The following is a 27,114-nucleotide window of genomic DNA, read 5'->3' as shown; positions in this document are numbered from 1 at the left end:
GTATCAGCGATACGTTGGTGGCGTTGTACGTATCGGAAAAGATATTGTTTGATAACTGGATAGGGTAAGGCTGTGTGAGTACTGCGCAAGTCTGTATGCTGTTACTTAAGCCTGGGTTTGCACTCAGTCTACTTTAGTTTGCGTTGTCGCTTGTGTTTGTTCTCACGTGTTCCCTTACTTTGTGTTTGATATTTTTGGCCAAAGTATGTCATTAAGCAAGTACCAACTAGGCCAACAATCAGTCTTGATAAAAGCTTTCTGCATATCACCTGATTTAGCGATGCCACCGAAATTGGCTTACCTATGACTAGGAAGCGATGTCATGGGATGACATCGTCATATGAGTTAGGAAAACGGTACGTTCTCTGACGTCATGGCTGGGCGTTATAACGTCAAGAATTTTGCCATTGGTAGCGTCATGCTGACGTCGACATGTGATATGTGTGTAATATGTGTGATAACGCATGTATCATTCGTGTGGACTACGCCAATAGCCGATGTGACGATGATCAATAGTCAATAGCGTCATACATTTGTGAAGCATCTAAAGCTTTCGCCTTCATAAAAAAATACACGGAGTGACTGATGATGAGTGGGCGAAGCTCTAGAGACTCATCGGTAAAACCATGACTTTTCCGTGAATCTTGCCGAGTACATCATCAATGACGTCCATCCGTATATCCGTCCGGTAATTCATCTGGCCGCCTCTTACGCATCGGAGTGAAGCGTCGACGATGACGACGACGACGACGACGACGATGATGATGATGATCGGCGGCTGATCCCTTTGAACCGGGTGGTCACAGACAGTGTGACCTAGCCGGTAAGGAAAGAAAAAAAAGAAGAAAGAAGAAGGCGAGAAATAGAAAGCCTCGGAAGGGACAGCGGGGCACACACTTGTCACATGTCTTTTTGCACTATATAGGTACCGTGTCTGTCCTGTCAGTCCCTATCGCATCGTACCCTTCCACCACATTTGTAGACGAGCCTTTGTTGTCGCCACGGCAGTGGCGTCGTTGGCGTCATGATCTTCTGCTGCAAATCTAAGCGCTTGAGGCAGAGTGGTTCTCTCTGCTGGCGGTGGAGAAAGACGGGCGCAATCCAGAATCAGGTGCTCAGCCGTCTCGTTCGTTTCGGAGCAGCAGCGACAGATAGCAGCTTGAACCTGTGGGTGCTGATCGAAACAACGACGATACGTGAGCGTACGCAACGCTCCTGCACGTGCCTCAGACAGCAGAGCACTGCCTACGCGGTTGTCATAGACTTTTTCCCTGCCTAGTTAAGCTTTGCATTTGCCATAAATCTGCAGGGTTGACTTACGCAGCACACCTGATCGCCATTGGGCGCTTTCTACCTCTCGGAGTTGAGTGCGCACCAAACGCGGTGTGAGGCCTTCAGATGAGCCACTGTCTGTTTCGCCGAAGAAACCGAATTTTCTACGCAGCCGGTGAAGTCTATTCGACCACTGGGTCCAAATTCCCTTAAGGGAGAGGTACCAGAAAATGCGCCTGGCGCACCGTGAGTCGCTCAGACACCGGAAGCGGGCCTCCAACGCTATTTTACTGCACGCCTCCTTGGATTCGAATGATGACCAGCCGATGTCTTTCGGGACTGCCTCCGTGGCCACCCTTCTATGACAGCCGAGGGCCATGCGGCCCACCTCTTTTTGCGCACGCTCAAGCCATTCGCGGGTGCTTGTCGATAGGCACAGGACAGCATTTGTGAAAGTCAGCCAAGGCACATGTACCGCCTTCCATAGCTTGCGTACAATTACATACCGGTTCAAACCCCTCAGGCAGCACTTCCGTAGGGTGCCGTTCGCTCGTTGCGATGACTGCCTCATCTTGGCCTCGTGGACGTTGTAACACTCTCTATCACAGAGTGTCACCCCGAGGTATCGGTACTCGGTGCTGCGAGGGATCGGCTGGCCATTCGGTAGCACCAGCTCGCGTTTGTCCGCTGGCCCGAAAAACGTAGCACCGCCGATGTTTTAGCATTGAACGTCAATTTCAGCGACGCCAGGTGGAGGAGGAGGAGGGATAAACAACAAGAGGGAAGGCAGGGAGGTTAACCAGGCACATGCCCGGCTTGCTACCCTACGCTGGGGGAATGGGAAGGGGGCATAAAAATGAGAAAGAGAGAGAGAAAACAAAAAAAGGAGGATTGTCAATCAATCGGTTGGCGCATGTGCAGCGGTGGCACTACACAAAAGCTAAACGTGGTCACGTAGGCCTGTAGTCCTCAAAAAGCTCAAGACAGCTTTGACTGCTTTTTGAGTCGATGTAAGGCGATGACGGTGTTCCATTAGCATCTGCACAGAGAGTGGCCGATCGTCCAATTGTGGTGGGCAGATATGTCTATGAGGTTTTGCGGCTGATCGGTGTTTTCCGCTAAGAGCGCCAGGCCATCCGCGAGGACCAGTCCCGGTAGTGTCCAGACCTGTGGCGACCCGGCATATGGGAACCGTAGTGCAAAGCCAAGGCCCGAACCAATGAGGTCCCTCTCTAGCCCCACAGTGTAAAGCATGTACAGTAGCGGGAAGAGCAAAGAACTTTTTTTTCAGACGTCGGCGAACCGACACTGGCTCCGTATTGGTCTGGCCAAAAGTCGCAATCACCATGTTGCCATGTCATCACCTACAGCAAGCGCTGCGGAGACATCACCATCTCGTGAGAACTCTGAGTACTAGGGGTGGCTACAACGGCAGACAAGCCTACTCTTTAAGAAGCTTCGCCCCTAAAATATTGTGGACGGTCATTGGACACATCTACGTTATTCATGCGTGTCAATCACCGTAGATGTTTGTCGTATTCATCGCTTGTGTAATCTCGACTTTACCGTGGCCTGATTCTGTGCCTCGGGCGTTGTCGCTTTTTTTGTTGCCTTAGGGGTATAACAAAAATTGCGTTAATCACTGCGTCAAAGCAAGCACTACGACCACACATATCTGGGTATTCTGTGAAGCTTGGCAGCACTTGCAAAGTACTTTATAAATGGAGCGTCAAAACGATATATCTGTATGACAATCAAGCAGTCTTACGGCACACGCAAAAGTTCTTGATGCCACGAAAGTGAGCGTACGTGATTAGTTGTTGAAGGGAACCTCTATTTGAAAGTCAAAGCTTCGCTCGTGCCTCTTCGGCCTCGCGTTTTCGCTGAATATATGCGATGACCTATACTTCTCGTGCCTTGGTGACGAAAGCGAACGCCGTAATATGCGCATATGCGTGCAGTTATACGAATCGTGCGGATATTTCAACGTTTCGATCCTGCAAACTGAACAATCTTTGGTTTCATTTGGTTGTCAACTACACAGTTATTTACAGCAAGCGTTACACAGTTACTTAGTCACAGCAATTGAATGAGTATAAAACCGACTGCGCGGACTCATCGATCCGTAAACTTGGTTACCCGTGGCGTAGTCCATGGTTGTGGGGATGACTATGGCAGGAACGGCCAGACAGCGCTATAGCTCGAGATTATTCACTATCACTACCGATATGAATCTTCACTGTCTTACACGCGCACCAAAAACAAACGAACCAACACACGCCACCCTCGATTTGTCAGCGCTGAACAAAAAGCAACTTGCATAAGCACATTCCTTCTAAGTAAATTGCGACATGTTAAAAAGGTCAATCAATCAATTGCCCATTGGTATTAGAACAAAGGCGGGTAGGCCTTCGACGGGCCGCATTTCACAGACTCAAAAAAGAACGAACTGGTCAAAACAACGTCAGAAAAAAAGAGCGAGGTCAAAGCGAGACGATAGCAACGTCAACAGTTTGAGACCTTTGAAACGCGCAGGAAAACTTTCGCGACGCATATTTGAAAACACGCCCATTCAGTACGCTCAAGTCAGCAGAAGTGGAGCTGCACGCTTTCGTTGTGTGTAGCACTGAGTGGTAATTGTCGAACGCCACTTTAGAGAACTGTTGACAAACTCTCGAAAAGCCAAACTGAATTCTCGCTACTTTCGTACTTTATCACCCGGCAAGCTCAACCCTCGTACCTTTCTGCTGACAAAGAATGCAGCCACATGCCTCCAAGCGGTTCATTCATTGGGCGCGAGCTGAAATACCGAGTGCGGCTCTAAACGTGACAGCGGCATAATCAACAATTATAACACCAGTTTCAGGCAAAGCATTGGGATTCCGTTCCAGCGCCACATTCATATTCATCAGCTCCCTTTGTGCGCTGACGGCGAACTCCCAGAGATGTCCAAACAGGGCGCCGTGGTTCAAAAACACGCGCGACTTAGAAATCAGCGCTCCCCGCGTCTTACGGATCCGTTGTGAACGTGGTAGAAGAAAAAAAAAACATAACTATGTGATGCCTGCCTGAGGTAAATTCGAACGAAGTGGGGACTAAACGGAAAACGTGGCTATAGATGAACGCACCTTTTGCAGTCTGGGCGCACAGATTCGCAAACGCACAATTTCATCGAAGTTCGTAGGAGTGTCTGGAAAGCCTGGCGTAAAAAAACAGCGCTTCGACGCTTGTCGCCAACAAGCTGCAGCGGAACTCACTTGGTCTGAGGAAGCAGACAGTCTACGTAAATTGTTTGTCTTAGTTTGTACGTTGTAGCATTTACCAACGGAAAGCAGAATGCAAGATTCGCAAGACTTGCATGGTGCTGTTTCTACAGCTGCTATAACTCGTCCGCGACTAATTGTCCGCAGCGATTAAATGCGAGTTGCGAGCATGCGCATGCACATCGCCCTGCTTGGCTGGCCCGCACGCTGCTAGCGTTACCATGCGCTTGATTTTACTTGGTTTGATTCATTGATTTTCTTTTAGACACACATGTACCACATAGCGGAAAATGCAAATAGACAAAGCACAAAAGCCGCACAAACGTGGCTTAAAGAAAATGTCACTCCGTTTTGGTACAGGTTGTGCGCTTCACCGTGTGTCAGCACATGGTAAATCGCATAGTGTTAGTAGAATGGAATAACACAGTGACGATAAAGTATGACCGTTATGCAATTAATAAAAACAATTGCACAAGGGACTACACTACACTCAGATAAAGCGTCAAAGCAAATAGATACGTTCTTCGTAACATGCAAGAGAACTAAGAGAAAACATACTGCCATAAATAAATTCCAGTATATATTCCCGAGTAAGGAATGCAATAACGTATTTACCACTGGCAATGTTGACCGCTATATATATAGCCTGCTCTATCGTATGAGTTAAACAAGCAATGTTGCTGGAATATGACACTGCAGCATTTTATTCATAATAGTGCAACGCAGAGACGAATAACGAAAGAAGGCTGAACAACACGAGCGCTATCTGACAACTGCTTGGTTTATTCAAGCGAACCAGAAAAAAAAACAACGAGAAGAAAGAAGATCGAATGGTGCGCGTGAACCAACACACCTGAGTGGGCACCTTACTTCTTTAAAGGGTGCGCCATTGCCCCTTTTGTGTCGCCCACTCTGCCGCCTGCGGTTGCACCTCGGAATTTCGCCGGACGACCACCGCTTTCAGACGCATAGAATCTCGCAAAAGAGGTATGACGGGAGCCTTTGTTATTTGCAAAAATGGTGACGCTTGTGTTAGCGCGCCGTGAATAGCATTACTCGATTGCGGGCTCACGTATTCGAAAAAAAAACAAACAATGATGCTACGTGTATAAACTTTTGTCACGTGCAAATAGGTTGTGTGTGAATCTTTCGTTTTTGTTCTTTCGCTTGAATAAAGCAACCAGTTGTCAGCCAGCACTAGTGTTGTTCAGTCTTCCTCTGTGATTTGTGTCTGTACTCTTCCAATATAAATTGAGGCCAATTAACCAGACCAACTTTTCCTTTCGCAGCATTTTATTCGCATGGTTCGTTCTAAAGCGCTGTACCTTCCGAACTTGTGGTGTACGAGTTTTATAGCGGTATAAATCAACAAACAGGTTGGCAAATTCCGCCAATGACGTATTGGTACGTTTATCTATAAAATAATATACGCATAAAATACCGGTGTTGTAGATGTTATGAATTTTAGTTGTGTTGTATTTTAAAGGCAGGTCTCCGGTATGAGTCACATAGGATAGAATAGTGATGACAATTATTATTTCCTTTTACCAAAATGATTTACTTAGGTTAAGCTGAGTCGTTAAACTGCAGCATTAGTTTGATTTGTGGGGTTTAACGTCCCAAAAGTACCATATAATAGTTTGATCACAGAGTTGTGCCATGAGTGAAAGCTGTTAAACACGACCTGATCGATAATGTAGCTTCCATATCTGTTTTACGCATCAAAATTCGTGTTAACTCTTAGAGTGATTGTGGGATGAGCGCGTCCCACTTTCTCTTCTTCAGTAAAAGGCTTCTCCACCATTGCGCGCCACCATAAGCTTTATGCTTTTACTGCTACAACGTCTCGCAAACATTCAGGAACTGAAGAAACTATGTTTGGCCCATTTGCGATGCGTGGCATCGCTGATACATTGACATTAAATTCATTTTGTTTGGCTTATTTTTAAAGCGAAGCATCTCTTAGTGAACTTCGGTGACTTTGAGCGTATCTATCTATCTATCTATCTATCTATCTATCTATCTATCTATCTATCTATCTATCTATCTATCTATCTATCTATCTATCTATCTATCTATCTATCTATCTATCTATCTATCTATCTATCTATCTATCTATCTATCTATCTATCTATCTATCTATCTATCTATCTATCTATCTATCTATCTATCTATCTATCTATCTATCTATCTATCTATCTATCTATCTATCTATCTATCTATCTATCTATCTATCTATCTATCTATCTATCTATCTATCTATCTATCTAGCCACTTACGACATTTAGCTCTCCTGGCCATTTAGATAATGGTATCGGTACCAAACTTGGTATAGCATAATATGACTCTGAGAGGAACTTATTTGACTAGTCAAAACATGAAAATCATCACATGTATGTCATGAATGTCATGATTTACATTTCATGGCCCTGCAGCTCTTGCAGTGGTTTCGTTCACATGCCATGTTGCAAAACTGGTATGGTATGACATGATTGCATGGCGAACACAAGTGCCAGACCCTAACATGAAAATCATGACATGCGTGTCATGTAACAGCATGACTACATGCCACGCTCTTGATTCGCTCGCGGCCGTTTGTCTAGCGTTACATATACTAAATTTGGTATTCGGGTACGTGAATTGATGACGAAGGTATCTGACTGATGCAAACATGACAATCAAGAGATGCGTGTCATGTAACAACATGACTACATGCCACGCTCATCATGTGCTGGCGGCCGTTTCGCTAGCTTCACTTTTACTAAATTTGGTATTACGCGATGTGAATGGATGACGAAGTATCATACTAATGCAAACATGGTAAACATGGGATGCGTGTCACATAAAAACATGGCTATATACATGCTACGCTCGTGATGCGCTCGTGGCAGTTTCGCTGGCTTCACATCTACCAAACTCGATATTACGCGACGCCAACAGACGGAATAGGTAAATGACACATCCAAACATGATAATCAAGACATGCGTGTCTGTAATGAAAAATATTCTTTATCGGTGCCAAGGTTCATCAACGCTTGTTTTTCGTGTCTTGCGAGGAGAAATGGACTTTGAGACGACGCGGTAACAACACACACGACCTTTATGATAGAACGCGGAAACTAAACATAGAAAACACTGAGGCAGACAAAATACATACAATGGGGCAGAGAAAACTAAGCTTGATTAACAAATGACCAATTAGAGTTCAAGTGAAAGCGTTCTAAATCCTGAGGACCACATCGGCGGTACGACCGACGCCGATGAGGTACAGGGCAGGAGGCGGTGGAAAGACGCTATGGAAGGCGCTCACTTGCCGATGTGCGACGCCCTGGTGACGCCGGCGCTTGATGCCATGGGTGCGACTATGGAGCAGTCAACGCGCACCAGAGACGCGATGCTCCATGCGTGTAAATGGCCAGCCCGTCCAGCGAACAGCTTGCGTTAAGACGCGATGCTCGGCGCAACCGTGACCATAAGCTAGGCAACGTACGTAGCTGTGCGAAATGTCTGACCACAGAGACGCCTCGCTGAGATCCGCAATGCCCTCGGCAAGGAAGTGAACAGCAGGCCAGGCCATGCCCCGAGATGCAGTACTCGTGCCGGCAACACCACCCCAGCTGGTAGTTGGATGGCAGTAGCGTGGACAGCCGCGCTCCCCGGCCGGAACCTGGATCGCCTGCGTCCGACGCTTCGGCCCGAAGTCTTCCGTCTGCCGCTGCTTCGGCTCGTCCCCAGCCACAAAGCTTACCGCCACGTAATCGTCACACGTGGCCCAATCATGGCACGCCACCTCTATGGGCCAGCACAGGTCATCAGCTGATTGGCTGACCTCACGCTCACAAGTTGGCTCGAAATCACACGTGCCTTGCCCCGCACTTCCCTCGTTGTCGTCGTTTTCGTCACTCATCACAGTGTCATGTAACATGACTATATGCCACACTGATGATGCGCTCCCGGCCGTCTCGCTAGCTTCACATATGCCAAATTTGGTATTACATGACGCCAATGGATGACGAAAGTATGTGACTGGTGCAAAAATGATAATCATGAGATGCATGTCATGTGAGAACGTGACTACATGCCACAGTCAAGGCTCCAATGCATTTCAACGTGACGCGGTGCGCGTACTCGCCGGCGTTCATTTCGTCGGGTCACGCCGGCGTTGCCACGCCAGGCACTGGTCCTGCCATAAAGTGCCAACCACTGGCACGCGTATGCACGAGCCTACGCGTCAAAAGGGTCTAGTCGCGCCTGTGGAGGAAAAGGGCGCGCAACCACTGGCACGCGTCAACCGCGTTAACGCCCACGCGTCCAAGGCCGATGCACAATGTTGCTTGACCTTTTGCCTTAGAACTGTCCAAGTTCAGCACAGAACAGAACGTTCCTAACTGGAGCGGGTTTATATGTTTTAGAGGATATGAGGGCACGTTAAAAAATTGATAGTGCTTCACCCACCCCAGTTTAGACCATTTTAGAAGTAATTGACATTCCAGTGCCCAGAGTAACTACAGTGGTATGCACCAGAAATCAACATCGGTGCGTGCGCCGCTCCCGCCATTGAACAACCGCGTCTAGCATAATGTACGTCTATCATAGGCGTGTGCAGAGTTCTCCTTAAGAGGGGGGGGGGGGGGCAAAAGTTTGAAGCAGTCCCCCCTCCATGTAGGGGCTGACTTAGCACCCCCTCCCTATTATGTTAATATATGGAGTTGACATTGAGCTCCCCCCCCCCTCCTCTCTTCGGTGAATGAGGCAGCGGCTGCCCTTCTGATCAGGTTTGCAAACCACCGGGTTTCTATAGCTGCGCTACCAAATTTATTACCAATATCTTGAATATGCTGGTACCTTCAGTATATTCACACATCATATTTTATAGCACTCAACTTATTAATCAATTTATAATCAATTCAACTAAAATTGAGGTCAGAGTAGCAGGCTTTCGGTTGATGTGTGTGTTCGAAATATCCTCTAATGCAACAAAGCACACCGGGTTCTTATTGATACAACAAATATTGGTCATAACATAGGAACCAAATACTGGGTAGAATGCCATCGAGCATTTTACATAGTCTAAATGTGCTCTAATGCAACGAACTGTGCCTGACACTTCATGATGTGACAGATATTGGTCATAATATTGCAACTGAACCTTGCATGGAAGACTTCTGGACGTTGTCTTTAGTCAAAGTATTCTCTAAAACGACAAACGACACCCAACTGTTCATGAAGTCACAGATATCGGTCATAATATTGAAACTGAACCCGTTATGGAATAGCTCTGGATGTAGTCTTAACTCAAAGTATTCTCTAAAACAACAGACGACACCCAACTGTTCATGAAGTCACAGATATCGGTCATAATATTGGAACTGCATCCTGTATAGAAGACTTCTGTACATTGCATTTAGTCAAATTATTCTCTAAAATGACAAACCGCACCCAACTGTTCATAAAGTCACAGATATCGGCCATAATTTTGGAACTGAACCCTGTATAGAAGGCTTTTGAACGTTGTCTGCAGCCGAATGTTCTCCAATGCAACAACCCACACCCTACTCTTCATGATGTGACAGATTTAGGTCATGAGGCTGTAATTGTGCTTTGTGCGGAGGGCTTTTGAATGATAAGCGTATTGGAAATATCCTCTAATGCAAGAAACCGCATCTGGCTCTTAATGATACAACAGATACTGGTCATAAGACTGGAAGCAAGCACTACGTAGAATGCCTCTGGGCATTTTTTGTAGTCAAAATATGCTCTAATGCAATTAACTGTACTTGAAACATTCATGATAAGACAGATATTGGCCATAGGACTGCAACTGAACCCTGTATGGAAGACTTCTGGACGTTGTCTGTAGTTAAAGTATTCTCTAAACTGACAAACCGCACTGAACTCTTCATAAAGTCACAAATATCGGTCATAATACTGGAATTTCACCCTGTATGGAAGGCAGCCAAAATGTTCTCCAATGCAATAAAACACACCCCAAACATCATGATGCAACAGATATTAGTGATCAGATTGGAACCAAGCACAGCGTGGAACACTTGCGGATGATCAATTTATTTATTTTCAAATAAGGCAGCACAATGTGAGGCTACTGCAAAAGTGGCGTACATATATACAAAATGAAAGAATTTAAACAGTAATATCACAATAAGTGTGCCAAGGTGAACAAATATCACTACCCTTGAGTGCACCCCGGTAAGAAATAAGAGAAATAGAACATTATTATAATACAAGTGCCTCCAAAAAGTCAGACACACTGGTATTAGGAATCAAAGCAAGTAGATCAATGCAGTGTTCGATAACTTGATTTGAACCTGTCAGAGAGCACTACAAATGACCTCTAAGCTGGATTGTGATTGCGGATCAGTGCTGTGTTGAAGGCTTCAGCACTTTGCTGGTAGTTTATATATCCTTTAACATCTACAAAATGCATATGACACTTCTTGATGAGACAGACATTGGTTTTGAGATTACAGCCAAGCACTGTGGCTTTCACATGTCATCAATTGTCAATATACCCTATAATGCAATAAAGCATGCCCAAAATTTTTGATGGGACAGATACCGATCATAGGATTGCACCAGAGCACCGTACAGAAGTTTTGGCAAGTTTTCCAACAGAGCTAAACTGGGTATGCTTAAGTGCATGCATATATATATAATCCAAGTTATTGTATATATTAAAAAACTGAATAGAAATGAAGCACTCCTTGGAAACACATTCAAATATTCAATGTTTGAAACCATCGAACAATATCTTCAGCTCATTACAGTATGGAGGAACAGATAAATACATGCACAGTTCTGAAAGGTCTCATAAGTCACATGAGGTACTTTTTGCATTTCTTCTATACAAAGTGCAGTACCATACTAGTGAACCTTCATTTATTCTGTGCATACATGTGGTGATCTTCTCTTCCAACTATCGTGTCATCGTGCAGCTGATTTCAAATCAGGTGCTTCTCACGAGGTTTTCAGTCATCTGTCCAGCTGTGAAGAAAACGCGTGTTATATTACAGTAGACTGTAAAACGACGGAGAAGCGCCATTGTATGCCTATAGCTACGAGTATCAGAATGAACTATAAATTAATGTGTGTGCTGGAATGCCTCCAAACAACGTATGTGCTTCTGAGCGTGGCAGGGAAGCAGAAGAAGCGAGAAGTGAAATAACAGGCAATGCCAGCAGCACTTAATCATGCAACTTTCTTTTTCGATCACCACAGCAACGCACGCTCGAGTTTCTGTCTTGTACGTGAATGGAAATGAGACCGGTGACAGCTGAATGTTTCAGCGTTGGTGGTACCCGACACGAAGTCACCTCACACTGCTACCAACCAGCGCACGCTTGTTATTAGCGTGGCAACACACGAAAACGATTTGCACCGAAGCCAACGAATGTTTCAGCGTCGTACAATACGCGAATACACTTCTATAAGTACGTACGTTTTCACATCACCGAAATGTGCTGGCGAGTGCGAGGTTCGCTTTCAGCGATGATGAATATCGATGTTGAAAACAAACACAGTGATGATGAAAACTCCTCCGTATGAACAACACCATGTTTCGGGCGTCGTATATGGTGTCTATATTGCGATGGAAACTACCGTAGAGTTTTTTCAGCCGAGGTTCCTCGCATGTGCTGGTTCATACGAACTAGACGGTAGAGGCCTGCGCTGGATGCAGATGACACCGCTCTGAATTGCCTCCGCGGTAGGCGAGGGCTCACGCTCAAACCTTCGAACCATCGAAGTCTGTTTACACTCGTTTTTAGCACAGAAAGTCACAGATCAAAGCACAAGAACACCGACATGCTCCTTTCGCTCGTGCGACGATCGCACACTGACGGGCGCTAGCATAGCCGGCTGGCATTCGCTGGATTTGTCGGCGTCGCTCGAACTCGGCACGAAACCACGTCACGCTGGTAGCACTCGCAGTCGTTCGTCATTTCGTTTTCGTTCTAGATTACGAAGCGGTCATTCAGCAACGTTTGGAGTAATTTTCGTGCTTGCTTTCAGCACTCGGCTGTGCCTTCGAAGCGGCGGCCATTAGGCACAGCATTCAGAGTCTTCGCGGCCTCTGGTTGGTTGGCGCCGCTGTACGCGTGGTGACGTAGCGTACGCGAGGCAAAATATCAAGCCCGGCTTGATCCCTCGCGCCTGCTCGCGTATGCCCCTCCGACGTCGACGCCGAGAGGCGCATTTGACGCTTTTGACGCGTAGACGCGAGCGTACGCGTGCCAGTGGTTGGCACTTAAGCTCGTAGGCGCGCTGCACGCTGCGTTGCTTTGACGCATGAGCGTTTCAGTGCGTCCAGCGTCTCTCCATCACGAAAAGAGGGACAAGCAGTGTTGTCTGAATAACGCAGCGGCGCGAAATGCAGCATGTCGCATTTCGCGCCGGTTGCCATCAGGCTGCGCCGACGGACGCTTGTCGCGCCGGTAGCATCTGGCGGCTGACTATAGAGTGCTCGCGTCTTGCTAATGTATCACCGCTGTGCCCTGCGTGCGCGCGCGTCAACGCTACATTGGAGTATATTGGGCCCTTCATGATGCACTCGCGGCCGTCTTGGTAGCTCCACATATACCAAATTTGGTATCACGTGACGTGAATAGATGACGAAGGAAAACGACACATCCAAGCATGATAGTCATGACACGGAAGTCGTGTACGGCATCATTTACTCCCACCTCGCAGCGTTTTAAAGTCACATTTTAAAATCTCATTTTAAAGTCACATATTAACATTTCTCATTCGTGTTTCACATATCATCATTTGCCACTGTACGCGGGATCTGCCATTTTTTAGGACGGCTGAAGAGCTAGATATCTGTTACTTCTGTTTGTTTTGCTGGATAATGAAAGGAAGAATTTTAAGATCCAAGTATTGATTTTTTTGCGAAATTGTTGCAGTATATATGTCGAAAGTTGTGTTGAAAGTGCACTTGTAAAAAAACTGAAGTAATAAAATTGTTTTAATAATAACGGAAACTGCGGCCGCTTGAGGGTGCCGAAATTGGTGGTAGTCATGGAATGGAATGGAAAAACTTTATTTCGGTCCTGCAAGACGCGCTTAGCGCGTAGCGGGCGTCTCCCACGTAGGGACCGACAGGGAGTACCTGGCGGCCGCTTCGTGGGCCTGCTGGACGGCCCATCGCTGGTCGGCGAGAAGTGAGCTCCTGAGGGACCTCTCCCACTTGCTTGAGGTAGAGTCGGGAGGAGTTGTTCTACACTCCCAGAGCATGTGTTCGAGTGTCGCTGTGTGTCCACATGATGGGCATGTGTCGCTGGGGTATGCATCGGGATAATAAACGTGAAGCGTGGCAAGGTTTGGGTACGTGTGTGTCTGTAATAGGCGTAGGGTTAATGCCTGCGGTCGGTTAAGTTTCGGATGTGGGGGTGGAAAAATGCGGCGTTCCAAGTAAAAGTGCTTTGTAATTTCATTGTACGTAATTGGTGCATCCCGATTGGTATCCAACCCAGCAAGATGAGGTTGCCCTGTGGCAGTGCGGTCGGTAAGTGCGCGCGCTGCATCATGGGCGATCTCGTTGAGGTTGGATAGGGCACCCGGCACCTGGCCGAGATGGGCGGGGAACCAGATGACAGTGTGGTGCTTCAGGGCACTCGGGTCCGCATTGCGCAGGATACGTAACGCCTGGTCGGAGATGACTCCGCGTTCGAAGGCTTTGATGGCCGGCCTGGAGTCGCTGTAGATGAATTCCCGTTTGCTGTCGAGCATAGCTATAGCTATAGCTACTTGCTCCGCTACTTCGGGGTTTCGGGTGAGGATTGTGGCTGAGTTAAGAGTCTGCTGCGCGGATGATACCGCGACCGCGGCGAAGGCTTGGTTGTTGCGATAGGCAGCGGCGTCCACGAACGAGACGTTGTCCGCTTCCATGTCTATGCGCTTGAGAATGGCGGTCGCCCGCGCAAGGCGCCTGCCTCTGTTGTATTCACGGTGTACATTTCGTGGTATGGGAGCGATCGTAATAAGGTCGCGGATTTCACGGGGAATTAGAGTCAACTCTGGGGGGTCCCTGGTGCTCGAGGAGAAGAAGCCGAGCTCGCGCAGAATATGGCGGCCCGCCTTGGTTGTAGTGAGTCGGGTCAATTGCACACGTTCCTGAGCTTCGGCGATCTCTTCTAGCGTGTTATGTACGCCAAGCTCGAGGAGTTTGTACGTTGGAGTGGTGATAGGGAGGCCAAGGGCTCGTTTGACCACCTTGCGATTAAGCGCATTGAGTTGATCGCGCTCAGCACGTAGCCACTTGTGTATAGCGGCAACGTACGTAAAATGGCACAAAACAAATGCGTGTACGAGACGCAGCAGGTTGTCTTCTTTGAGGCCATGGTGCCTGTTGGCTACTCTACGTACGAGTCGTATGGCATTCTCAGTCTTAGTCCTGAGCTTGTGTACTGCTTGGGTGTTGGTTCCGCGGGATTCGATGATCATGCCGAGGACCTTGATGGTGTCTACCCTGGGTATAGTACGACCATCTCTGGTGTGGAGGGTGATATTGCGTTCCGCCGGAGGTTTCCACCCTTTGGGCTTGGCACCCCGGCGTTTGGGCAAATATATCAACAGCTCCGACTTCGTAGGTGAGCACCTGAGACCGGTGTGGTCGAGGTAAGACTCGGTGATGTCGATAGCCTCTTGCAGGGCGGACTCAATGAAGCCATCCGACCCTGTGGAGCACCATATGGTTACATCATCCGCATAGATAGTGTGGTTTAGCCCGTCTATTTTTGAAAGTCGTTCAGAAAGCCCAATCAACACGAGGTTGAAGAGCGTGGGTGAGAGGACAGATCCCTGAGGAGTGCCCCGCTGTCCGAGCTCCACTTCTTTCGACACTAGGTCTCCTACGCGGAGGACGGCTCTGCGCCGAGTGAGAAAAGAGCGGATAAAGTAGTAAAATCGACGACCTAGGCCGAGGGCTGCGATCGCTTTCAAGATTGACGAGTGCGTTATGGTATCGAAGGCCTTTTCTAAATCGAGACCGAGTATTGCACGAGTGTCCCGAGTGTTTCCGCCATCTAGAATTTGATGCTTTAGGAGTAACATGGCGTCTTGAGTGGATAACCCTGGTCGGAAGCCAATCATGTGGTGCGGGATGTAGTCGTTATCTTCGAGGTATCGACCAACCCTGTTGAGGACGACGTGCTCAGCCACTTTGCCCACGCACGACGTGGGAGATATGGGGCGTAGGTTATCTAGGCTCGGCGCCTTTCCCGGTTTGGGTATGAGAACCATGTGAGCTAGTTTCCAAGCATCGGGTATCTCACGTTTTTTCCATATCTCGTTGATAGTGTCAGTGAGGTAAGTGACGGAAGAATCGTCCAGGTTGCGTAGGAGCTTGTTGGTGATGCCATCGGGGCCAGGGGCTGAGCGGCCATTGAGCTCATGGAGAGCTCGGCGCACATCTTCAATAGAGAACTCGGCGTCTAAGTTAGTGTTGTCGCTGCCAGAGTAATCAGGGTGAGGGGTCACAGGGCCCGTGGGGAGCGGGAGATATTTTTCCATGAGGTTCTTGACAACATCTTCCGGTGACACTGTTTGGTTAGCCTGATGAAGCATCTTCACGATCGAATGACGCTGATTTGTGCGGGTGTTGGTTTCATTGAGGAGGTGTTTGAGTAAGTTCCACGTTTTGCCATTTCGAACCTGACCATCAATCGAATTACAAATTTCGTCCCACTGTTGTTTTGAAAGGATGCGGCAGTGATCCATCATGGTCTTGTTCAGCTGAGATATGCGTTTGCGTAACCTCCGATTAAGACGCTGGCCCTTCCACCGGGCCAATAGAGACTGTTTGGCCTCTAGTAGGTGGGCGAGACGACTGTCCATCCTTTCGGTTGGAAGGTCTGTGCTGATAGTTTTCGTTGCCTTGTTTACATCAGCTTTGAGCTGGGCCGTCCACGTTTCGAGGCTCGGTGGGGTATCGGGAGGAGGTCGTTCTGCGCGTGTCTTACGAAGGAGGTCCCAGTCGACCCACGTGTACGACTTGGTCTTCCTGCTTACTGTGGGGAGGTGTACAGCCAATATGAAGTGGTCACTACCGAGATCTACCGCGAGGTTGGGCCAGTGGGCGTCGGAGATATTCTTGACGAAGCATAGATCCGGCGTAGTATCTCTTCGCGTGGACGTACCAGTGCGAGTGGGGAAGGCCTTGTCCGTAATGAGAACAAGGCCCATGTCATTCGCACTTTTCCAAAGCTCGTTACCTTTGGGTTTGTCGTACGTGTAGCCCCAGGCGCTATGCGCAGCGTTAAAATCGCCTGCAATCACTAGCGGGTTAGGCCCCGCGAGGCGGACAGCTTTCTGGAACAAGCGTGTGAATCTGTGTCTATGGTGGCTGGGACTACTGTATACATTGAGCATGTATACGCTTTGTTGTGATATGTTTCCGGGGAGAATTTCGACCATAACGTGCTCAATTTCGGGCACATTGAGACTGTGCGCTGTGCAGGTAATCTTGTTAGCGACCAAGGTGGCGATACCGCGTCCTCCCGAGGGGCCGGGCAACCACTGGTATCCGGAAAACGTGGCGGTTGGTACTACAGTCTCTTGTAATAGCATGATGTGAGGTTTGGCTTCGTGGCTACGGAGGTATTGCTGCAGGAAAGCTTTCTTGTGGGTGAAGCTCCTGCAGTTCCATTGCCAGATTCGCAACTCGTCAATTGGCCTGGCCATCTTGAAGCATTTAGGAGTTGGCCTGAGCACCCGGCGGGTGCATAAGGGCCGCGTGATGCGACGGACTGGGCATGGCTGTACGTTGCGACAACGGCTTATCCGCGGCAACGGCAGGGGCGACGACGTGATCAAGATATTGCTCCACTTGGCCCAAACGATTACCGTGTACCGCGAGAGTAGACTGCACGAGAGCCATGCTTTCGCCAAGAAAGCGAAGGCTTTCCTTAATCGCCGATAGCGTGCTCTTAATGTCGTCTAACTCTTCCTTTAAAGCTGGCTGGTCGTGGGCGACCGCGCGTTTCTTGGGTGCGCTCTCGCCGTCGTCGTTACCAACGCCTACGGGTTGCGGCTGCAACGGAGTGACTGCATTGTCGTCGTTGTCGGTTGGGGGCATAGCAGCGCGTGCGTTTCTGTCAGTTTTTAGTTCGGCAATTGCGACTGTGAGTTTGCGTATTGTTTCTTTCATCATCGCATTTTCGTGCTTTAAGATCGCTATCTCAGAGGTGTTGTGTGTATCATGCTCTGGGAGTGAACCCGACCCTACCTGTGATGTAGTGTTTCCTTTTCTCCGGACGGCGTCCGCCCAAGTGAGAGTTCCCCGCTTATTCTTGCTGACGTTGCCTGGCGATGGTGGTGCCGATGGGCTAGGCGATCGTTGACGCGAGACCCCGGTGAGACTGGGGTGAGGCCTGGAACCGGCATGAGGCCCGGAACCTGAGTGGGAGCCGGAGCGTGACCCGTGCCGGGAACTTGAACGGGAACCGTGACGTGAACCAGAACGAGACCTGGAGTAGCCTCGCGATATAGATCTGGTTGGGGTCCCACTTCGCGCGCTGCGGGAGTGGGTCCGAGGGCGGCTCCGGGACCTCGATACACGCATTGTGCGGTTCCTTGGACGACTCCGGGATCGGGACTGGGATCGGCTGCCATCGGATCGACCATCTGTAAAAAGCTTCGAGGCCTGGTCGTCGTCAGTGGTTGGGTTGAACTCGTTCATTGCATCGTAACTGTTGTGTCGCGTCGAGTGTACTCGCTCCCATCGTCGTCGGCGCACCACGTATGGAATGTGGTAGCGTTCTTTACATTCCCTGTCGGCAGTGAGGTGGGTTCCTCCGCAAAGCTTGCATGTTGGTGTGCAGCGGTGTTCCTTTTCGGGGTTCGGCACGCTGCAGCCTCTGCAGATAACGTCTCCAGGGTTCGGGCACACGTCCGCTCGATGGCCGAGCCGACCACAGGTGTAGCAAATATACAATTTACAGGTGGTAGTCATCTTCTGATATATTTATTTATTCATTTATCATTTATTCACAGATCAGTGAATGCATAAAATCCTGTAAGCGCAAATACAGCTGCAACACTGCATTCATGAACTCTATTCAGGATTGAAATTTTAGTTTTTCTCGTAGATCTTGTATATTTGTGTCCTATTTCACTTACTGGCTTTGTCATGCATTATTATTGTCATTTTGTTCTCTTGGTCCTCCATTTATATATTTTATCATTTTTGTTTAACCTAACTACATAACATGTACGCAAAACTGTATGTTAAATATGATTGTCATTATTGCTTGACAAAACAGCACTTTGTCGTGGCTGAGGTGCTCAAGATCTTTTTCTATACTTTTTACCACTTCGAGAGCAGTGGCAATAAGACCAATAGCTGTGGTCAAGACGTTTCGAAAATGTAGGGCCAAAAACGAAAAAAATTGCAAAATAATACAACTAACAGGAACTGGTTTCTTTTTTTTTTGCTGCTCTTGAAAGGGTCGATTCCGAGTAGCGTGACCACTTAAATATATTAAAAAATAAGAAGAGGAAACTGCGGCTGGTTGATGGTGCCGGACATGCTGGAAGCCACTTTATGAAATATTTATTTATTTATTAAAGTATTTATTCTCCGATGCTGCTAGCACTTAAACAGGGCTTTTACAGCTGGGGAAAATAAATACGAAAAATCAATGTAGAAACTGATAATAGATGCTTTCTTTTAGGCAAGAAACAGACGAAGGGAGAACGTGCCTTTGCCTAAAATAACCAACTCAAATTATGTGATCGCGATCACATAGAGAGAAATAAAGCTACGCTAGTTACTCATCAGAATATGAGGTATAAGTATTAAATACAGTTGCGCTTAGGCAATCCAAGAATAAGGCAAGCACGAGTGTTTTTTGTTACGTGTTTTCTTGAGGATCTATTAAACTCCGTGCACGTACTTTAGAAATGCATGCAATGAACACTCTTTCGATTCCTTCTTTTTTTTTCTAACGCAATTACGGTCGCATGAAAGGTGGTGGAAAACGCAAATACCCCCGACCAAGCCGCACCACCCCTTCCCTTCCACAGGATGCAACATAAATAGAACCCTTTGATGGGAGTTCAGCTTATGTCAGGGAAAGAGCAGTCTCTTGTTTGATCATACGCACATTGAACGTCATTCAGTGCCACAGAGAAGTTTGTGGTAGCCAAGGTCGACATCATTTGCTGCCGTTTAAAGGAACCACAAAACACCGCAGCTCCCCGACATGGTCACATACAGCAAGATGCAGTGTCTCGCATTGGGCAGAACCCTCGTTTTTAACACGAACGTTTTCTATGCCGTGGTCTACTAAGGCTTTCATGACGTATTTTGGGCAAGCAAATGCGTCGAAGAAATGAACTTCACCAGACGGCAGAGAAGACAAGAAGACGTCAAAAATCATTTAGGTTGCTACGAGTCGAACCCCTGACCTGAAAGTATGCGACAATGATTAGCGGGCGTTTGGTCCACTATACACCGCCGTGAAAACCACGAGCAAAGCTACACGATTGCGCCTTTTGTTTTCATCATAGTGCTCTTTTTAGCAGGGTGGTGTCGCTGTCTGGAAACGTCAGAGTGAAATTATGCGTGGCTTGTGTAGGGCTCCGGAAGTTTCGTGTACCCTAGGGTGCACCCAAACATCCACCCACATCTCAGCACCCGAGCCTAGAGCATTTTCGCCTCTGTCGCATCCACCGCAGCTGAGATTCAATCCCGCGACCTGAGGTACAGTACCGAGTACCTTAGCCACTTGACCACCACTCCGGGACGTGGCGTTCAGGTTACTAATGTCAATTGCTGTTTTTTTACCTTTTAATAAGTAATGCTGTGAACTCTCAAGGAGGTTCGTAACAGAGAGGACAATACAATTACATATATTACAGTACAATTACACTTTCGATACGATCACGCTTAAAACTGCATAATAAAATGCAGTTACAACTACACACATAGAATTGGCTGATGTTTGGCACTTAGCACTTCACAGTGAAAAGAGGTATTTCCTTTAGTAGCCATTCATAGCACGACTTGCGTTGCGCTTTTCGTCGCGTTTGACGACGCATTGAAGGAGTGTTTACCGAGTACCAGGGTTTAAGAATGTGCTTGTTGATACCGCATATGCACGCAGTCACCGCATGTGGTGTCGATATATATTTCAGCAACTTCAACTATTTCAAAGGTCGATGCATGAAGGAGTTTTAGAATAGCGTACACGGAGTTAGTGGTTGTTGCGGGTGTAGCGTTTGCGTATGGGCGTCATGCGAGTTTTCGAATAGCGTCTGTGCTCCAAAAGCCAGGCAGACGAATGCATGCAAATGGATATCGGTGTGTGGTAAAATAACTTTGTTGGCTACTCCCCTTAACGATAATACTAGGTTACACATTGAGGCGGCGGCAATAGGAAATCGAAGCTGCGTCAGCAAGCTTCGATTTCCTATTGCCGCCAACAAAAAAGAACTAGATTACTTGAACTTACTGGTGCGTGGTTTTAGGGGCGAAGCTCCTTATAGCGCCACCCGTTCGTCCCTCGTAGCCGTCATAGTTTGTAACAATTGTTACATTTAGACCTCCAAAGTGGTGCTGGTGAGAGAGTTTTTCTGTGCATTGTTGAACTATAACAAATAGTGCTCAGTGTACATCTCAATGGCTGCTAATGAGGAATGAGAGACTGGCAAATTAGACTTTTAGTTAATGCGCACGCTGCGATCCTCATTAGCAGCCATTAGCATGTACATTGAGCACTATCTGACAATAAAGGGTTGCTACATTATACTCGCTGGGCGTAACCTCCTTGTTTTTAGAAAGGTTTAGCGAGCACTGGGCCGGAGTGCCATGAATACAGTGAACTAGTATTGATTGATTTGTGGGGTTTAACGTCCCAAAACCACCATTTGATTATGAGAGACGCCGTAGTGGAGGGCTCCGGAAATTTTGACCACCTGGGGTTCTTTAACGTGCACCCAAATCTGAGTACACGAGCCTACAATATTTCCGCCTCCATCGGAAATGCAGCCGCCGCAGCCGGGAATCGAACCCGCGACCTGCGGGTCAGCAGCCGAGTACCTTAGCCACTAGACCACCGCGGCGGGGCAAAAAACTAGTATATACCATGAACTCGAGGTGGTTAAAGGTGGGAAGTAGACCCGAAGCACAAGTCGTAAGAAAGTGTGCGTGTGCCACCTCTCGTTTAGTCCTTGCAATGTCCGCTGGATGGCGGTGCTTCTATATGGGGAATATATGATGAAAAGATGCGAGATGGTGGTACTTGGAGTACTGAATAGATGGACGAATAGACACACAGACAGATGCATGGATGGACGCATGAATGGACGCAGGGGTGGTTGCATGCACAGACACACGCACGGAGGGGCGGATGGACGCATGGACAGTCACACAGACGGACGCATGGATGGACGGAAGCAAGAACGAATGGATGGACGAATGCTTCGCCCCACTCTCCATCATTCACTCCGTGGATATGCTGCCAATTTTTTTCTATGCGAAATTTCCTGCTGCTTAGTTTTATTTTCTCTCTACTTTTGTGCATCTATAGATATGATTATGATGCCATGTGAGAGGTATATATTTTCAGTGTTCTGCAATAAATTTTCATTTTGAAGTTAGCGCTTGTCCTCTTTGTCCCTTTAGTCCCTAATCTACCTTTTCGCACTTCAGCTGTAAAAAAGTAATTAGACATCTTTATGAGCCCGACTACTTCCCACTACACGGCCAAGGGCTCTCCTACGATCCGCCAATCAACCCGGTCTTGTGCTTTCTGCTACCACGTTATACCTGCGAACGTTTTAAATGCGAAGAATTCCTTAGCGAACTTCGGTTACTTTGAGCGTATCTATCTATCTATCTATCTATCTATCTATCTATCTATCTATCTATCTATCTATCTATCTATCTATCTATCTATCTATCTATCTATCTATCTATCTATCTATCTATCTATCTATCTATCTGTCAGTTCGTCTGTTCATCCGTCCGTCCGTCCGTCCGTTCGTCCGTCCATCCGTTCATCCGTCCGTCCGTCCGTCCGTCCGTTTGTCAGTCCGTCCGTCTGTCCGTCCGTCCGTCCGTCCGCCTGTCTGTCTGTCTGTCTGTCTGTCTAGCCACCTAGGACTTCTAGCTCTCCTGGCCATTTCGATAACAATATCGATACCAAAATTCGTATCACATAACATGACTTTCGAGCATAACTGACTAGTCATAACATGAAAATCATGAAGTGTATATCACGAATGTCAGGATTTACATTTCATGGTCTTGTTGCTATTACGGTGGTTTTGTTCCCATGACACGTTGAAAAACTGGTATGGTAAGACATGACTGCATGGCGAACATAAGTGACAGACCTTAACGTGAAATTGATGACGTGCGTGTCATGTAACTACCTGAGTATACATGCCACGCTGATGATGCGCTCGCGGCCGTTTCGGTAGCTTCTATATACTAAATATGGTATTACGTGACGCGAAAGGACGACAAAGGTAAATGACACGACCAAATAAGATAATCATGACTTGCGTGTCATATAGCAACATGACTACATTCCGCACTCATGATGCGCTCGCGGCCGTTTCACTAGCTTCGCATAGACAAATTTTCGTATTATGGAACGTGAATGGATGACGAAGGTATTTAACAGCTACAAGCATGATAATCATGAGATGCGTGCCATGAAACAACATGACTACATGCCACGCTCATGCGCACACCGCCGTTTCGCTAGCTGCACAGATAACACATTTGGTATCAAGTGATGTGAATAGACAACGAAGGTTAATGACACGTCTAAAAGTAATATTCATGACATGGAAGTAATGTCCGGCATCATTTACATCCGGCTCGTAACGTTTGCTGACTTTAAGGTGACACATCAAGCTCCCTTAGTCATGCTTCGCATATCATCGATGGCCACTGTGCGTGGGATCTGCAATTTTCATTCTCATCGGCCCGCCTAACTTTCCATCCTCCATTCGTGCATTTTCGCTCTCTGGGAATCCAGTCGGTTCCCCTAATTACCAGCAGTTATCCTGCCCTACGCGCTACGTGCCAGGTCCATGTCCATTTTTTCTTCGTGATTTCACCTATTATATCGTTGATCCCGGTTTGTTGCCTGACCCACTGGGCTGTCTTCTTGTCTCTTAAGGTTACACCCTTTACTTTCCTTTCCATCCCTCGCAGCGTCGTCCTCAATTTAAGCTGATTTTTCTTTGTAAGCCTCCGTGGTTCTGCTTCTTAGGTAAGTACTGGCAAGATGCAGCTGCTGTATACCTTCCTCTTCAGGGTTAGTGGCTGATTATCATTCATGATTTGAGAATGCTTGCCGAATGTCATCGACCTCATTCCTATTTTAGTTATTTCATTCTCATAGCTCAGCTTAGCGGTTACTAACTGTCCAAAGTGGACATGTTGTATTACAACTTCCAGTGCTACTCCACATTGCAGAGTGCTGTTTTCTGCCGATACTGTTGCGCGTTACTTATGTTTTTTACATATTAGTTTTCAGACGTATACTCTTCTGATTTCCTTGTCCACTTCTGTAATATTGAGCTGTAATTCGTCTCTTGAGTTACTCATCAATGCAATGTTCTCAGCTTATCAAAGGTTACTAAGAGAGTCATCAATAACCCTTATTCCTAACTCTTTCCAATCGACGGTTCTGAAAGTCTCGTGTAAACACGCGGTGAAAAGCTTCGGAGAGACCGTGTCTCCCTGCCTTGAACCCTTCTCTATTGATATTCTGTCGCTTTTTCAATCGGGCACTATGGTGGCTGTGGATCCTCCGTAGATTTTTTCCAGTATGCTTATGTAGGGTTCATCGATGTCTTGATTTTGTAATGCCTGCTGATGTCTCAACTGACTCAAACGTCTTCTCAAATTTATGAAAGCTATGTATTCCGCACATTCCTCTATTACCGGATTGGTAGTATTATTATGGTGTATTGTTGAGTAGCCTATACAAATTCCTGCTTGGTCATTTGGTTGATTCAGCTCTAAGGTCACCTGAACTCCATTAGCTAATATTTTTGTAAATAGTTTGTAATAAATGAACAGTCAGCTTGTCAGTCTGTAATTTTTCTAGTCCTTGCAACTCCTTCCTTATGGAACATAATGATTTTTGTGTTCTTCCAAGATTCTGGTACTCTTCCCGTCAAAAGACACCATCTATATAAGGTGGCCAGTTTTTCTAACACAATTACTCCGCCAAATTTGAGCAGCTCCGTTGTTACGTCATTCTAACAAGTGGCTTTGCGTTTTTGCATTACTTCTAGGGATTCCCTTACTTCCCCTGTCGTTTTTGGTATGATGTCGAATTCCTCTGGGCTAGTGTTGCTTCTTTCAATATCATCCTGGTTGTTTCGGCTTCTGTACAGCTGTCTGTAAAACTCCTACACCACTTCAATTATCCCATTCATATTGGTTATGACATTGCCTTCTACATTCAATTTTTGCCTATGCACAAGTTTCGTTTCGCAGCATTGAGACTTCTGCCACTTTTTACAGCTTGCTCGAATTTCTCCATGTTATATCTTCTTATGTAAATAAAGTTTTTCCATTCAATTACATATCTTCTTATGTCGGCTACCTTGCGCTCATTCATTAACTTGAAGAGCTCCCCTAGCTCTACATTATCATTGCATCTGAGGCTCTGATCGTTTGTCGTCTCTTAATGAGATTTTTCGTCTCCTGAAGTAGGTTGTCAGTGTCCTATCAATTGACTGTACCTCCGACTTACATCGCGCCGTCTTTGATGACACTAGAAAGATTATAGGTCACTGTTTCCACTCTAGCGTCGCTTACCTCCTTTAGAGTCTCTCATCTATTCTGAAGTGAAGCTTAAGTTTCAATTCAACTTTGAATTTCTGTATTTTCTTTTTTACCACAAGATCATTATATGGCTTATTGCGTACGAATTTATGCCATTGCTTTTCTTTTAACTTAGGTGAAATGCACGTGAAGTTGAGAGCTGCTTGGCTGTCAGCCTGTATTTTACAGTGCTAATAAAGTGCGAAAGAACCCTCTACTTAGAGATAGCGCAGAAGCCTAGCATACAACAATTACCTTAAGTTTGAATTAAGTTGCCGGACCATTCCCGATATTATATTTACTTAAAACGCTTGATAATGGAATCGTTAAAAAGAAAAAGAGCTGGTCTAAGGTGCGGCCGCACTGGCGACCACTTTCCAGTAATGCATTTCCTCACCAGAGCAGGATTGACCACCCTGGTGCAGTACTTGACCACTACCTCCCATGAATACAGCAATTAGTTAGACATAAATGAGCTTTATTGGTATAGTGTCAGCAAGGACTGATTAGTGCTTTGTAGGCTTTGGCGCATCTAGGCTCATATGAAAGTTGACTTGCATTCATTGACCGCGGTAATGTCTTCCTTACTTGGGCTAATTTTTCTTGGCTAAACTGAACGATAGCATAAAAAGCTATGCCAAATTGCATTTGACAGCGCGTGTACTTTTTTCGACTCATCTGGACGCAACACAGCTTTTCTACGCTTAACCTAAATATAGCAAGCTGTACTGAGCTTAATTAAACTTACTTACGCCCGATTTATTATGCGATACCGCGCTCAACTAATCTAGACTATATTCGGTTACCCTTACATTTGCTTAACTAAGCTCATTTGAGTTTGACTTGGCCTAACGTGACAAAGGCAAGCTTAACTGAGAAAACTCAATATTGTGTGCTTCTCCTAATCAGGTTTTGCGAGACTGACTACGCTTAGTTATACTAATCAACCGGCATAAATAATGACGCAGGCGAAGTGCTGGAACTGGCACCGTCGCAGCCACTACGTACAGAAAAAAAAGGCACAATTACGATGGGCCTAGGCAGCGACACCCAGGTGCCGTTTTGGCTAAGAGCGCGTTGGAGAGAGTGATATGAAAGGCCAACTACAACGCGAAGCGTCTCGTCGCTAGATAGTGCGTCGATGCTATCGGCCGCCAGATGCCATTGTCTGCACAGCTCACGCCCGTACGCTTGAATATTGCACGCCGACAGCGCGCATACAGGGACGGCGAATCGCCATCATTTCTGTACAGAGTACGTCGAGTAGTCCATATTACAAGTGACTCAAGGTAAACACGCCGTGACAGTTCTTTTTTAGCGAGAACACGTGTCTGCTTCAACTCGATTGTGTGTCCACCTGAAGAAGCATGGGACAAGAAACACAACGGGCCTTTGGGCTGGTCAAGAAATGACTTTATTGAAAGGGTATAGCAACTTGTCCCTTGTAGTGATACTGTTTTGTACGATGAAGCCATGCTGATAGGTTCAAGTTTTTACACCTGAAGCGTGCTGAGCTAAAGCACTGGATTTCATTATTATTTTTTGCATGTCGACATTGTGCTGTTTGAGACTCCTTTCAAGGTTAACAGTTTCACTAACATCGTCACAACCCGCACATGGCACAACGTATACGCTGTCCCCATGCACTTTTTGGTGTGGTCAATAGACCACACACGAAAACTTCACTTTGGGTAGTCTGTCCTTCACGCTCGAGTGACTGTCACTGTTGCTGGTCCGGAACATGTGCCCCTTGGACGTTGTGCC

Source organism: Rhipicephalus microplus, chromosome 8 (genome assembly GCF_043290135.1).
Source record: "Rhipicephalus microplus isolate Deutch F79 chromosome 8, USDA_Rmic, whole genome shotgun sequence".
NCBI classification, from domain to species: Eukaryota; Metazoa; Arthropoda; class Arachnida; order Ixodida; family Ixodidae; genus Rhipicephalus; species Rhipicephalus microplus.
This window is presented reverse-complemented; position numbering follows the sequence as displayed.